This window comes from Choristoneura fumiferana, chromosome 14, assembly GCF_025370935.1.
Source record: "Choristoneura fumiferana chromosome 14, NRCan_CFum_1, whole genome shotgun sequence".
Classification (NCBI taxonomy): Eukaryota; Metazoa; Arthropoda; class Insecta; order Lepidoptera; family Tortricidae; genus Choristoneura; species Choristoneura fumiferana.
This window is the reverse complement of record NC_133485.1, coordinates 9,323,449-9,339,978: the sequence shown is the minus strand read 5'-3', so window position 1 is coordinate 9,339,978 and position 16,530 is coordinate 9,323,449.

Below are 16,530 nucleotides of genomic sequence, written 5' to 3'. Positions count from 1 at the left end.
CGGGGTGGAAGGGGAAAGGTATTAAGCAAGTGTGAACGCGTTTGCTTCAGTCCAGTAACGAGCATGTGTAACAGTGCCTTTAGACATACCTAATATTTTATGAACAGTGCTTCGTGTAAGCTCTTTCTATCAAAAGAGGTAATAAAAACCATACAGAGTTTACTATCCTAATTATCATCATCATCATCACTCAATTTCTGTGGTAAGACTTTTAGTAGAGAATTAGTAATCATAAGCTGCTAATATCAATTATTAATAAGTTGCTAACCATGAAAAGAGTTGACGAAGAGTTTATCTAGGCTTCTGCATCTGGATTTCTCAGTTCGTATATATAATTACTAGCTTAATCCCGCGGCTTCGCTCCCGTTGAAGAAAAAAATCTACTCTGTAGTGTAGGTATTCGAATTAAAAAAAAAAACTTCTTGCACCTCTGCGATCCTCAAGGAATACGTTTGCCAAATCTCATGCATTTTTAGGCCATGTTTTGCCTTTATAGGTATAAATAAATACTTACGAAATACTTACATAACAGCAAAAGTTCACCCACTCGCCGATAACTGGTATCAAATTGCGGTAAAAAATTATCCCGTGCTAATTTTGTACTTACTTATATAAACTGATTTTGTTAGGATATCATAACCGATGATTTGGCACAATCAGCAGAAGACTACGAGCAGTTCCAAAATCATCTACACTCCCTTTGTTACCTTCGAGTCGAAAACAGTTGTCGATTCGTATCATTTATCTACCTATAGTAAGTATTATCTGCTAGGATTTTTTTCCGATCCAGCAGGTTTGTAGTCGTGCGTACTGGATTATTGGCAGTGTTTCCTTTGGATGTTCGTGCGATGGAACTATTGCGTTTTTTTTGCATTAGTTCCTTTACAAGACTTGAAGGAAAAACTGCGTTTATTTTTTAGCCTTTGTTCCTTTCGCAGTAGCATCTTCAGTTCTTGCAAAGGTACAAAGGCGGAAAAATCCCGCAGTTCTTTCTTCAAGGTCTTGTGAAGGAACTAGAACTACCGCAAATAATCCGTCGTACTTGCAGACTACGGGCACGTTCAGTTTAGCTGACACGTCATCATCGGAGACAGATGTTGCATCAAACCTAATTCGAAGCAGTCAAGCTCATAGGTAGCTGAACAGTTTGATACTTTGTCACAGCAAGCTACAGTGCTAAAATGAGCATTTCTAAAAACGTTTGTACATTTGATTTGCGACTCCGATTTGGGTAAAAATTTGCAGGTAGATAGAGTGAATCGTTCACTCTGAGTTTAAATAACATAGTCTCCCGAAATGTCCCAATTATGGAAAGTTCCTTTTTTGTTACCGCAAATCCGTAGTTTTGGTAACAAAAAAGGAAATTTCCATACAAACCAATTGGGACATTTTGAGAGACTATGTTATTACGGCTCAGTATCGTTCACTCTACATACCTGCAAATTTTTATCACAAATAGGAGTCGCAAATCAAATGTACAAACTTTATTTAGAAATGCTCAAATAGTTTTACATGTCCTCAAATACTAAGAGTAAAAAGGGAATGTCTTTACTTTGCTACTTTTTGAGCGCTCTTTGCCTGAAGTATCTACGGCTAACTAGTCTGGTTGAACGGGCAGGGGTATAATTAATTTGTAATTTTCCCGCTGGTACAGTAAATTCATATCCCAATAATCATGCCAATTATTATGCATTATAAATCAAGTAAGTATTTTGGAAACAATATATTTTTAGACACGAGTAATATTTACCTCGACGTTTCGGCAACATTACAGTGGCCGTGGTCACGGGTAGACTGAAGTGTGGGGTGACAAATAAAAATGACCAAGTGCGGGTAGTTCGAAGGACTCGCGCTGCTAGGCAGACTTGACACCCCACACTTCCAGTTTCTTTTAATTATTTTGTTGCTCTATTCCTCTCATCTGTCCGAGCACGCGAGTAGGCTGCAATTACCAGGCCCATCACTGCCGTTCCGCCTGTGACAGTTGCAGTTCTACCATACAATCTTTTCTTTGGGGTAAGTAAAATGCAGTACGTCGCATTAGACAGCGTTTGAGAATAATTATCAGGATCAGGAGGGGGTCAGGTCTGCTAGTGAACAACGTCGGCATTAGATGCAGCTAATACTTTGAGAAAAAAAAAAGGTATAAACTTTGTGATACAAGTTAAATATGCCCGCTGTCCAGTCAATCAACAAGCCAACCGTACCACTAGCAATTAAATTTTTTTGAGCTTGACTGTTAGTCAGTATCTAGAACCTACAGTATTTAATTTTGCCCTAGGTTTCTCTGCTGTCAACCGTGCGGCACAGTTAGATCTATGTGATACGTTCCTACATAATATAATAACATGCAGTACACGCCCTCCTCCATCTCCCTCCTCCTACATGAAATAATATATATATCACACAATACCTAATAATAGTTATATAGTAGGTATTTGTGACAGCTAGTCGAGCTTGTGTGACATATACTATACATACATAATAAAATATTGTTTTACAAGGAAGAGAAAGAGGGCGGGCGTGTATGTAAACTTATTGTATAGATATTTCACATGGACGTAGTTGTGGGGCACGGTTCGTAGCGCAGAAGTAAAGTAAAAAATATTGTTGTCAATTTATATGAGGTTCCGCAAATTAACAAGTTCTCTGTCCCGAAGCAATGTGCAGCGTTCTTTTGACACGTCGCCATAGTAATGATAAGGTAATATAATATCCCCGTAGCAATTTTCATTGTTTATCTAAATGTGGTTCAAGAATAAAAATAATTATTATAATGTATGTAATAAAGTTTATTATTTTTTCGAAAGAACAACTCCATTATTTACATCACTGGTCATATGGCACATGTGCCTCATGGACGCACCAATAAAGCCACGCATCAAGGGTTAAGGAACCTGGTAACTGGTAACACCGAAATTCATTTCGTATTTGTTTCGTTGAGATATGTATGCATAGGAAAAATTCGTGTCTAGATTCCTGTCCAGCGGTGGTGTAGGGGTTATAGCACGCAGCACGGATTGCTGAGGACCTGGGTTCGATTCCCAGCCCTGGTCTCTTTTTCTGGTTTTTCTGTGCATCCATGTCTCAGTTTGTATTTTCGATATGGTTTCACGGGATACCCGTAAAAGTAACAAATTTGGAGTTGAAATAAAAAATACAAAAAGACTCCAAAAAACCAATCATAGCCTATAATATAATGCAAACTCAAAATCAAACATTATTATGATGCCACTATAATGAAAGCAGTGACGCGAAAGATACAATTTGTAAGCGGAGATCTTATAAAACTAACTACTAGCCGCGTGCACCTACCATGCAATAGTCCTAAATACAAAAGTCAAGGTATTAGAAGCTTAAAAATATATAATTTGTAATAATAGTCACACATAATTAAAAAAAAGTAAGCTCACAATAAAAATTTATCAATATATGAACTTATACAATTCTTCTGATTTTGGTTCTTGATTCTGGGTATCTGTATGCGATGTCATTTTACACGAGTTTCCTTTTCTTCTGTAAGGCAACCTGACAGTTCAGTAGCAATGACACTCGAAAAAGAACGCCATACTACCTACTACAGTTATCGCGGCCGGCTCAGTCAAGAATGTATCTAAAGCTAGACATGAGCAAAGTCTAAACATGAGTGATATTAATCTCGATATCGATAGTCAATATTTAGTCATCCTGTGACATAGAGCATAACACTAACTAGGTTGTTAAAAAAAATGAACATATAATAATTCTACTATTTTTCTACTACAATGTTTATGTTTCACGCAGAAGAAGATTAAAAACTATCGCGAAAAGACTTGTGCTAGCACGTTACTAGTGACAAAACAATAAATAAGTTTCGGAATAAGATGTCAAGTAAACATCGATCTATGCGATCTCCAGGGTGAGACAGCTTCGAAGTTGAGTGTCATACTTCCTGGCGGTGACATGGTGTCGCATGGAATTCACTCAAATCAAAAAATGTAGGTACAGTCACCAGCATTAATATCTACCACAGCGGAGCGTGCAAAAATATCTGACAGGTCCTTCCGGCCCTAGAAATAGAGTCGTGTCAGATATTTATGCACGCTTATTGTGTCAGATATTGGTGCTGGTGACTGTACATGAAAAAAATTTTTAGCAAAAAATGGAACCGACTATAAAAAAAAAAAAAAAAAATTCAACTAGTTTGAAGTACTTTCTGGCGGACTTTTCAAATTTCTTGTAAATCAGAAAAAAATTACGAAATTGTACGCTATAGTTAAAAAAAAAATGAACGTTCAAGTTCTAAAGCGCTTATACAAGGTGCCCATTGGGATTCCGACAGATTGGGATTCCGATTTTTTACTTATAAAAAATTCGACTGCTTCATAGTAAAATAGATAGCGCCCGCCAGAAAGTATCTTTATTACTACCGGTGTACTACTATTACGGGTAGTACTATTATTAGTAGTGATTAGTAGTACTATTATTACGGGTAGTATATTTTTTAAACTAGCGCACAAATTCGTAAATTCTTTATACATTTTTTTGATGTGAGTTTGAATTCCATGTGACAATATGTCACCGCCAGGTAGTAAGACACGAAGTTGATTATGATATATATACACAGGTGTTACAAATATTACACATGTCAGAAGAAATATTACATAAGTACATGTCATGTTTGTTCTGCCCCAATCATCATCACCGTTTTCAGCATCATCACCATCATCATCTACATAATTTACATCATCATCATCAATATCGTCATATACATATCTGCATCATCATCATCATTATCATCATCTACGTCATCTACATTATTTACATCATCTAAATCATCATAATTATCACAATCAACCGTCATCATCATCATCACCATCATCATCACCATCAATACCAACCATCATTTTCATTATTACTAGCAACGACCATCATCATCATCATCATCATCACCACTGTCAACAATCATCAATCGTCATCATTATCATCATCACCGTCAACCATCATCAATCGTCATCATCATCATCGTCACCGTCAACCATCATTAATCTAATCATCATACACATATACATCATATACATATCTGCATTATCATCATTATCATCACCATGATCATCACAATGACTAACAATCATCTAATCATCATCAAAAACGTTGTAGAAAGTAACGCATCCTAGAGACTAGGCTAGTAGTGTCCAGGAAGTAACCTCGTACTGTCCAGTAAGTAAGTATGAAATTCCATTACATAATGTAATGGAATTTCATACTTACTTACGGGACAGTCACGTGTTCCAAATTAAAAAATTCGGAAACCGTCACAAACAGCACGCGAGCTGGAGGCAGTGTTGGGCGTAGTTAACCAGTATTTTTAGAATGGGACATGTCGTCACCATCACTATCATCATTATCATCATCAGCATCACCATCATCATATACCTCCATATTCATCACCATCGCATCACTATCAACCATCGTCATATTCATCATCATCACCATCATCACGATCATCATTACCATTACCATCAATTATCATCATCATCATCATCACTATCATCATAATTTTTCATCATCATCAATTTTGTACAAAAGTTCAAACACGAAGTGATAGAGAGAGACTAGGTCATAAAGTATAAACTTATTTGATTGAGTCATATTAATAACTTCAACGTTTTCCTTTGCCACTCCGCAAACACAAGTGCAAGACAACTGTGTTTGTGCGACACATGTGTGTGTGTCATGCAGTAATCCTCCCTACTACACTTTCATAAAAAGTCAAATTACATATGGTAAAGGCCTAACAAATAAACATATTTTGGTTGTTTTTGTTCTGTGAATATTTAATCGTCACTCAGAACACCAGAACACACATACATACAGAGCAACAAATTCACGAGCTGCATGACAGTCATGTAACACCATTAAATAATTTACCTACATATATAAACACAATTAAAAATCCTTCAATTATTGGTCGTTCGTTTTCTGTTATAAATAGAAGACTATTTTTTTAGTACCATAAAACCGTCCAATTTTGCCCTTGATATTTATTTTGCCCGCGGAGTTAAAATATAAGCTGTAACTGAAAATACAAACTGAGATATAGATGCACAGAAAAAACAGAAAAATAAGACCATCACTGGGAATCGAACCCAGGTCCTCGGTAATCCGTACCGCTTGCTATACCGCTACACCACTGATGGTCAAAAAATAAAAACTACATACCTGTTGGTATTCTTGTTTTTAGAAGCTCCACTAAAATTTCCACCCACGGAACGCTAAAAGAAAGATGCCTACGAAGACTTTATTTCGTTGTGTACATCATATTTATTTAGAACAAACTTTATAACACAGCGTTAATAAATAAATCAAACATAGTTAATCAGTCAGATATTCCTTAATTTCTTGAATATCAACATTCAACGTTTCTTCTTTTCTTCACCTTGAATATTGCATGACAGCACCTAGGCTACTTCAGCAATATAATGATTCCAGGCAAAGTTATATGCAGTTAGTTAGCATTGAATCTGAAAGGAATTGTGTATTAATAAATACAGAAATAGTATTAGCAGACAGACTATAAGATACCTAGGTGTACGAATAAAATGACCGATGCTTTTTAGTTACAGCATAAGGACGTAAATCAGACTATCAGTAGGTAAATCCCCTAATGTACCTACATACTGTTGCACGCAACTCTGTCAGCGTAGAATTCGTTTATAGCTATTCCGCGGGAATATTGCGATTAAAAAAAACTACCCTATGTTTTTCTACGGGACTCAAACTATCTGTATCCCAAATTTCATCCTAATCGGTTCAACGAATTAGACGTGAAAAGGTAATAAAGAAATAAACAAACAGACTAACAAACTTTCGCATTTATAATATGAGTGGGATTATTGTCTTATTTTAAGTCATCATCATCATCATCATCATCATCGGCCTATCTTAGCCCACTACTGGACATAGGCGTCTCCAATTGCACGCCACTGAGCACGACCCTCGGCCACTCTCATCCAGTTACTGTCAGCTACCCAGTGAAGATCATCGCTCCACCTAGTCTGAGGGCGTCCCTCGCCACGCTAGGCTTTTACTCGTTTACCTTAGCAGTTATCGGTTCTTCGGCTGATATGGCCGGCCCACTGCCACTTCAGTTTGCTTCAGTTTTAAGTAATCCTATAGAAATAGACGGACGGACAGCGTAATATCAAATTATCTGAACTAAGTCTTTGTGACAAAGTTTCTCCATGTCTTTCATTGAATAAAGTTAGAATTCGGCAGCGATGACATACGACCATCATCATCATCATCATCATCATCGTCATTAAGATCGGTTTGTGAACAATACTTATCTTTTTCAAAATATCCTGATATTGAATTTAGATTTTTGCTATTCCTTTCTGCCTGCATGTAAAATTTACAGAGATTAGTGATATGGAGATAGAGTTGTAAAATTAAATATATAACATTGAATACCCTGGGTATTAAAAAGAAACTGGCCAAGTGCGAGTCGGATTCGCGCACGAAGTGTTCCGTACCATTATCTATACAACATTAGACATTAGCAAAAAAAACTTAAATATTTGTTTTATTCTGGTTTGAGTATTTGTTGTTATAGCGGCCACAGTAATACATAATCTGTAAAAATTTCAAGTGTCTAACTATTACGACTCAAGAGATAGAGCCCTGTGACAGACGGACGGACAGACAGACAGACAGCGGAGTCTCAGAAATAGGGTTCCGTTGGCACTTTTTAGGTACGGAACCCTAAAAACTAAATAATAGTTACGAACCAGTAGAATTTTATGTAGGTACCTACATAATAAATCCCATTTTTTCCTTATCTTAAATTTCAGCTTTTTAGGATAAAAGGTTTGGTGTGTGCGTTGGTAAACAATAATTAAAAAATAGGACAATGATTAGTGTTCACTTCGAAACACAGACAGACAGACAGACGGACAGACAGATGGACGGATCGACAGACGGACGGACGGATGAGCCGACGGAAAGGTACACAGAGAGACTCACATACGCATAAAATTAACAACCTGTGTCACTCCTAACAGAGACAAATCTAACGATACCTCTTCTGATCTCTTTATCTCCTAACATGAGCTATTTCCCAAGACTCTGCTTCTAATTATCAATAAAATACTTATAAATTTAAAGGTCATAGTAAAATTTTAGACTAAAGTACAGTTGGTACAACTTTATTCACCATCATCATCATCATCATCTCAGCCGTAGGACGTCCACTGTTGGACATAGGCCTCACCCACAGACCTCCAGTTGCTTCAACTGGCAGCAGCCTGCATCCACCGCGAACCTGCGGCTTTAACCAGGTCATCCGTCCATCTTGTTGGTGGACGTCCTACGCTGTGCTTGCCGATCCGCGGCCTCCACTCGAGAACTTTTCGGCCCCAACGGCCATCCGCTCTCCGTGCTATATGGCCCGCCCATTGCCACTTCAACGAGCTGATTCGCTTGGCTATGTCGGTGACCCTTGTTCTTCTACGTATCTCCTCATTTCTGATTCGGTCCCGTAGAGAAACCCCAAGCATAGCTCTCTCCATAGCTCGCTGAGCAACTCTGAGCCTATTTATAAGGTCTAAAGTAAAGCACCACGTCTCGGATCCATATGTCATCACTGGACAATAATGATGTAGTGTTCACTTCGAAACACAGACAGACAGAAAGACGGACAGACAGATGGACGGATCGACAGACGGACGGACGGATGGGCCGACGGAAAGATACACAGACAGACTCACATACGCATAAAATTAACAACCTGTGTCACTCCTAACAAAGACTTATTTTCTTGTCTCTGCTCTTGTCTTGTTGTTTATTGTCTTACTTGCTAAGATGCATCAAGGCCTTGTTGCATAGCGTGCGAAAGAAATGACCATACATACGCTCCAAAACCATAACCCCTGCCGTTTCTCACACTTATAAATAAAATAAAAAATCTTGAATCACTTCATAATAGAGTACATACAGTACATACTCGTACATATGCAGACAGACGGTGGGAAGCGACTTACTTCTATGGAGTGAACATGTTCACGACGCTACAAAGAGTTAGGGAAATTTGGTATGTTTTCGTAGTAGGTTGCTGCAGACCACAAGTTTGGTACACACGATAAGCCATACTTTGGCCACCCAGTAGGAATGAAATTCTTACAGCCCTGCCTCTGGTGTTCTTGTAACAAATATTAATGTTTCTGACAAAAATGATAAAATAAACATACCCGTGTATCCAATTACATAGGTATTCTTTTCATCATCGAATCGTACATACATAAATAGTTTAAGAGTTGCACTCTTGCTAATTTCCTCTCGTCCGCCAACTTTTTGACTTCTTGATTTGTGTTCAAACCATAATTATTCAAACATAATTGCTTTTGAATATCAATCTCATTGACTTGACGTTGTGACAAAAATGTATTATAATGACGTTTAAATTTTACTTATCTAGCCAGTTATAATAATAAAAAAGGTACAAAAACTACTTCGATTGCGAAAACCTTTTTATTCACCGAGCCTAGATTTAGCGGCCGTAAAAAGCCGTGATATGTAGGAATTTATTTGAGCCTCACTGTAAAACTTGATATTCATACATACACATGCAATGTATGTTGAATGTAGACCTTATTTTTTAACTAATTAGTTTAGTGATTACACCTAGCACCTTTTATTGTGAGAATAAATATGCTTTATATAAATTAGTGGCGCTACTGTCTACGTAAGAGTAAATAACTAATATCTGTTCAGAATTTGTAAGTTGAATTTAAACCACTTGTCCTAGATCGAAGCACCGCATTATAATGTATGTAAAGTATGCAATGTTATAATTTTTGCCGAGGACTGGGTCTGTTACTTAAATAATTATTATTTTAAATGACAATTTTACAAGTAACTTACCTATTTTTCGTCTTACTTACAGTTTGCGTCCTTGCATTAATTAGAAATAATAGTTTAGGCGTTTCAACTTCCGAAAATAACAGATTTAAAAACAAAAAAAGTAAATACTAGACTCAGAAACTTGAACTTGATCTCTCAGTGATCTCATGCTTTCTTCATTTAGTTGTCGTATTATCTGAGCCAAAGGTGATGGTCACGTGACCACACGAAATAGTCGATACCTATTTACAATAGTTTGATTTTGTGACATTGACTCACGCACCCATATAAGATGTCACTACATGCTCGCTGCGAACACTGTCAGTTGTACTCATACAATGGTAAAATGCATCAAAATTTACTGCATGACGCTGCACTGTTGATGCAATAAAGTTACTTTTTTTTGGATTTTGCTTGAAGAGCATATCCATAATTTACTATTCTCAAAAAATCCTCTAAGAAAACATGTCCGTGGAAGCTATGCGGGGTGTCCGTAGGTTTGTATGGAAGAGCAACCCCCTTAACTGTAAGCTCACTTTTAATCTTTTTAAAATAAATAATTAAAACCCTCTTCTAGGGTCCAGTCTGAAAACCAGCACTGGGCATACCTAGCATACATTAAAATTGGGACCTATTGTATAATCTAGGAGTAAGTTTAGCATTAACCTTCTTAGTGTTTGTTCCTACTTATTTTGATTCCTATTTATTTTTTGTTTGTTCTTTATTAGTTGGTATTGAGTTAGATTTTTGGCAATAAAGTTTATTTTACTTGCTTTAGTGAATAAGGTTTATTATATTTCAAGTAACCACAGTTAAAGTTACACATACGGAAATTTATGCTTTATTTTAACATTAAGAGTTTTATCTAAATGGTTACCTACTATGCGTGTAAAGATTGCTATTAGATAATATTTGAAATTGTGATATAGGTAAAATAAGGTAACTTTGCAAAAAAGTGAATGTCATGTAAACGTCAAAAGAAAATAGACAAACGAAATTCTTATTTATATTAAAAGATCCAGTTGAACTTGTATACACGGGTTCAACTATTCCAATAATTAATGATATATTATAACGTTCGCACGTTTATCTTTAAAAACTAAGGAAAGTAGGTAACGAAACTAAAGTTATTAAAAATAATCATTAATTTGACCTTCTAAAAAATTAAGACATTACAATTCATGTATTCAGGGAAATACACTATTTTCCCAAATTATAAGTAGCTTATTTTTTTCTCAATAAAACAAATTTCATCAAAGTTCTGTTCAGGGTTTAAACTGTTAAGGATAACAGACAGACAGGAGACGGAATCAGTCATATTCATAATAATATTACTAATATACTCAGCGGCACAAAATGTGACCCACTCTACATACAAAATTACCTATTGCTGCATTCATTTAATGGCCAGATTTTTTGCCGCACACTATAAATATATAATATTAATGGATAATATATTAAAATATAATACTAGCTGTTGCCCGCGGCTTCGCCCCCTTTCCAGTCTTTTTAGGGTTCCGGAGCCAAAATGGCCAAAACGGAACCCTTATAGTTTTGCCATGTCTGTTTGTCTGTCTGTCCGTCGTGTGCTCAGGGACTATCAATGCTAGAAAGCTGTAATTTTGCACGAATATATATATAAACTATGCCGACAAAATGGTACAATAAAAAACCCTAAAAAAAAAAATTTTTTAGGTTACCTCCCATAGACGTAAAGTGGGGGTGTCTTTTTTTTCTCATCCTATAGTGTGGGGTATCGTTGGATAGGTATTTTAAAACCATTACGGGTTTGCTAAGACGACTTTTCGATTCAGTGATCTGTTTGCGAAATATTCAACTTTAAATTGCAAATTTTCATTAAAATCGAGCCCCCCCCCCTCTAAATTCTATTACTCTTAAACATGTAAAGTACATGTGAGTATGTTAATATCACCTTAACCGATAAACAGATCTTGGTCAATAGGTGGGCGCGCCCACTAGTGAAATGCACAAAAGGTGCAAAGGTACTGCGAACCGCTTTATTTACATTAAAAAGTGGCTCACTTTACATTAGGTATTTAAATTAAGATTTGACTATTAATGACGCAAATTTACTGACAAGTACTCGGAATTTGTTTAAATTTGTGTAAATTTAAATTTCGAAAACGAAAACATTCATTACATTGCGATTGGTCCGTATAGTATATTCACAAATTTTAATTGAACAGTAAAACTGGTGTTTTATACTTAATGAAAATGAAAATAATACTATTAAGTATATTTTAACCCCCGGCGCAAAAAGAGGAGTGTTATATTATTTTAAGTTTAACCGCTATGTGTGTCTCTGTGTCTGTCTGTGGCACCGTAGCTCTTAAACGGGTGGACCGATTTGAATGCGGTTTTTTTATTTGTAATTCGCAGGCTTTCTAGCGATGGTTCTTAGACATGTTTCATCAAAACCGGTTCATGAGAAATTGAACTTTTATTCATTAAGTATAAACACCAGTTTTAACTATTCAATTAAATTTACATTTACATGTTAATATGTATAAATAAAAATGGTAAATAAAAATAATAATCACAATAATATGACTAGCAAAATTAACACTGTAATCCAATTAAAATCTCTAATCATAAAAATCATTTGACAAATAACAATATAAAACTCTGTAAATATACTTATCAGATAAACAACAACACAATTTATAGCTTTTCCCGCATTGAAAACTATTTTCCCCGGCGCTGTAGTGACATTTGCCATGAAAATCCCGGCCCGATTATTATTAGCGATTTTGTATTGAATTAAATTCACTAATACTATAGGGAGATTTTCTTTACAGATCCCGTACTGAACAGATTCTCAACATTACAGATTTTCAACTCAATAGATTCCCAACTCAACGGATTACAAATCCAACAGACAACCCAACTTTACAGATTCTCAACTTGGCCCTGGCAGATATTTCTTAAAATGTGTAATTCTATTTAATTTTAAGGCATTTACATATCCATTTACGTTTCATTTCAATCACACGTCAACCTCCTGCTTGCTTCTGAAGGCAGAAAGTAAACATCTATAGAGCTAATTGCGGTATTCTCGTTCTATTAATAATGCAGCCGTGACCTAATATAGAATACGGGCTTGGATATGGTTACATTATGCGCAAACTCTGACAGGGCCACACAAGTCCGTAGACTCATTAGTATGACGAGAAAAGAATTAGCTGGTAATACAAGTACGTAGGTAGTAAATATTTTTCAAGATCACAGGTGCGCCAAATTTTCCTTAGAAACATTTCTCTCATTTCATTCCATGAATTGCGTGCTTCTAGGTTTAAATATCTGTACTAATAGTTATAATTTAGAAAAAACAAAGTGTGAAAAAGTTACATTTATACAAAACGTCGCAGACAAAGGTAACGCATTTGTTTTTAGATTTTAAAAAATCAATACGTAGAGTAAATAATTCAAATAATACCACTGCAACTTAAACAGCTTGTGCTGCGATTGGTGGACAATCACTCATTCAAAACGGTAACATTACGCTTAAAAACATAGTACCAGGGCGACCGAGCTTTTTTTCGGCTAAAACTCGATATTAAGCGTTTTCCCAGAGATAAGACCAAGCTAGATTGATTTGTCATCCCCGAAAACCTCTACATACCAAATTTCATTATATATACAAGAACTGCTCGTTTAAAGGTATTAATATAGATAGATAGATTAAAATGACACGCGACCCATCATTCATCATCACAGCCGCTATACGTCCCACTGCAGGGCACAGGCCTGAGAGGGCTTGGGCAGTAGTTCCCAGTGCGGATTGGGAAATTCACCGTACCATTGAATTGCTTCGCAGGTTTGTGCAGGTTTCCTCACGATGCTTTCCTTCACCGCAAAGCTCGTGGTAAATATCAAATGTAATTCCGCACATGAATTTCGAAAAACTCAAGAGGCGCGGCGCGACCCGTCATTATTCCATAGCAAATCAGGCCAACCCGTAGGGCTAACCATAAGCCACGTTGTACACCGGAACAAGCATAGACAATTTTCACTAAAAACTGCATTAACAGTCGTCGTACACGCCGCTTTCTACAAGAGAAACGCACACACATGTTAATGCCGGCTTTGACGTGTTGACGCGCGCCTATTAGGCAATATTGGACGCGGTGGGAGCCCCGTTGGTGATGGGTTAGTACCTTGAGAGAGTTACTGGCAACCTAGAAGGCAGTGCCTAAGCATTCCTTGTTACAATTCATCTACTTTTCTATCTGGCCAGCTCTAAATTTTCGGTGAAGGTTTTTTCGCTGGGTTTATTACAGTTTATTTGTTCCTTTTTTAACGCCTTGTGTTTTTTTTTCTTTTAAAGATTAAGATTCTTTCAGAATATCATTTAAATTTCGAAAGTCTTAATCGATTATATGTAATTTGTAACATTTGTCAGACATTATACATAAGAAGTTCAACTATAACTCTACTATGGTCATTGAAAATTCGAATTAAGATTAATGATCTTTATAAAAAAACTGGTTACATAACACTTATAATAGTAATAAAGAAATTTAGATCAATTTTTCTTAAAACGGTCAACAAAATGAAAATCAGCCCTATGCAAGTTCATCTCACAAATCACTAGCATCAAGTAACTTGCTCGATGCAAAGGAAGCCATTAACTCTACCGAGTAAGGAACGATAAGTAGCACCATTGGCCTATTTACTTTTTATCTGCAGCAAAAAAGACAGTAAAGAGACAGTGACCGCAAAACCTCGTATGAAGTACTGGGAGCGCTTGCGTCTCTACTTTGTTGTGATCGTAACTCATTGAAAAACAAGCTAGCCTCCAGTTTGATGTCATGAGTGGAGATCTTTTTTTTAACTAGCTTATAATGTCCCGCTGCAGGGCAAAAGCCTCCCCTTTCTTATTCCACTCGTCTCTACTCTTGGCCAGCTCTTGCCAATCTGACTAGAATCGGTCCAGGGCGTCCCGCCATCTCCTCCCGTCACATGGAACTCAAGTGATTTTGATATTTTTTTTTAACTTCACAAATTGTTACCAGTATGATGATGGTACTATGCGGTAATAATTGTGAAGAGGTCACTTGCATGGTACAAAGTTGATCGATTTACCTATGTACCTCTAAGTTATCTATTAGGTACTTCTTTATATTAAGATTTCGATGAAGTAAAATCGAAAATATACCACACGAACACTAATATTACGTTTTTTTTTAATTGAGCATTCAAGAAATGAACCATCACTTCACTAACTTTAAAAAAAAAACATTTTCTCTGCTCATCTCACTTTAAATCCGATCTTATCGTAAAAGCACTAAGATTTACTTCATCTTGATATTTGAAACTGCCTAGTTACGTAAGTGTACGTGTGTATTCCGTATCACAGTTACAAAAGTAATAGCGATATAAATGCGATAATCGAAAATCAATTTTGTTTCAATTCCGGAAGTCATCTGACGGCTAATAGCCGTTGAATGGAATTCGAAGGCAATTTCATTGTGATTAACTGTATATGGGTTTCATATCGTGACGCAGTTGTAGAAGTTTTTTTATGGGTGTTACGAAAACGTGGGCTAAAAAATGTGGATCTTAATTTGAGTTGTAGTGTCAGATTGTGCAATGAAATCTAGCTTACGTTGATGATCATCCGCCTAAGTGAATTAAAAATAAAGCATTATAATATAACTTTAAACACTGTATAGATTATGGAAAATCAATAAACTTAATATTTTGCTCCTCCGTCAAGTAATGCAGTCAATTTTTTGTAGAAGTGCAGTTATTGTTTCCACCTCCACTTGAAAAATAAAACAAATACCTACACAAAGCAAATCTAACTAAACCCACAATTTAAATCACCACCACTTCGGCCACGTTTTTAAGTCTCCCTGAGAATACTTCAAAACGATCTCCCTACAGCTTCGACTTCACCTACCTATTAAGAGCAGAACTGTGAGTGTAAAATATATGCTGTTGACTACAAACTAAAAAATGAACATACTTTAATATCCTTCGTATTGTTGAAGTGGCAATGGGCATGGGCAGACTATATAAGCACGGAGAACAGATGGCCGTTGGGGCCGAAAAGTTCTCGAATGGAGACCGCGGATTAACAAGCGCAGCGAAGGACGTCCACCAACCAGATGGACGGATGAACTGGATAAACCCCGGGTTCACTATGGACGCAGGTCACTTCCAACCGAAGCAACTGCAGGTCTATGGGGGAGCCTATGTCCAGTGGCTGAGATGATGATAGTGATGATGGTGAATACTTCTATCCCATAAACACATTCACAGAACGAAATCCTGTTTTACATTATTTAGTATGTGGTAAACAATAAAGAGTCATTGCATTGTATTGTAAATTGCTTTACCCCGTAGAAATCTTACAAGCTATGCGCAAGGAATCCAAAATACTAACAATGATCAATAAAACTTACTCAATATTGCAAACATTCTTAGAAACTGCACCGTGATTGATTTGTGACGTAATCATGGAGCCAGAGAAATTCATTAAACGCTGCGCTTGCGCTGCCGTGCGCCCGTGACGCATGATCGACCATTGAACAAAAAGTTGGTATCTTTCTTAACACGTTCAGCTAAAGCCTGAATTCGCAGTTGGATACTTGTTACTAGATATCTAACTATGACAGTTTACCC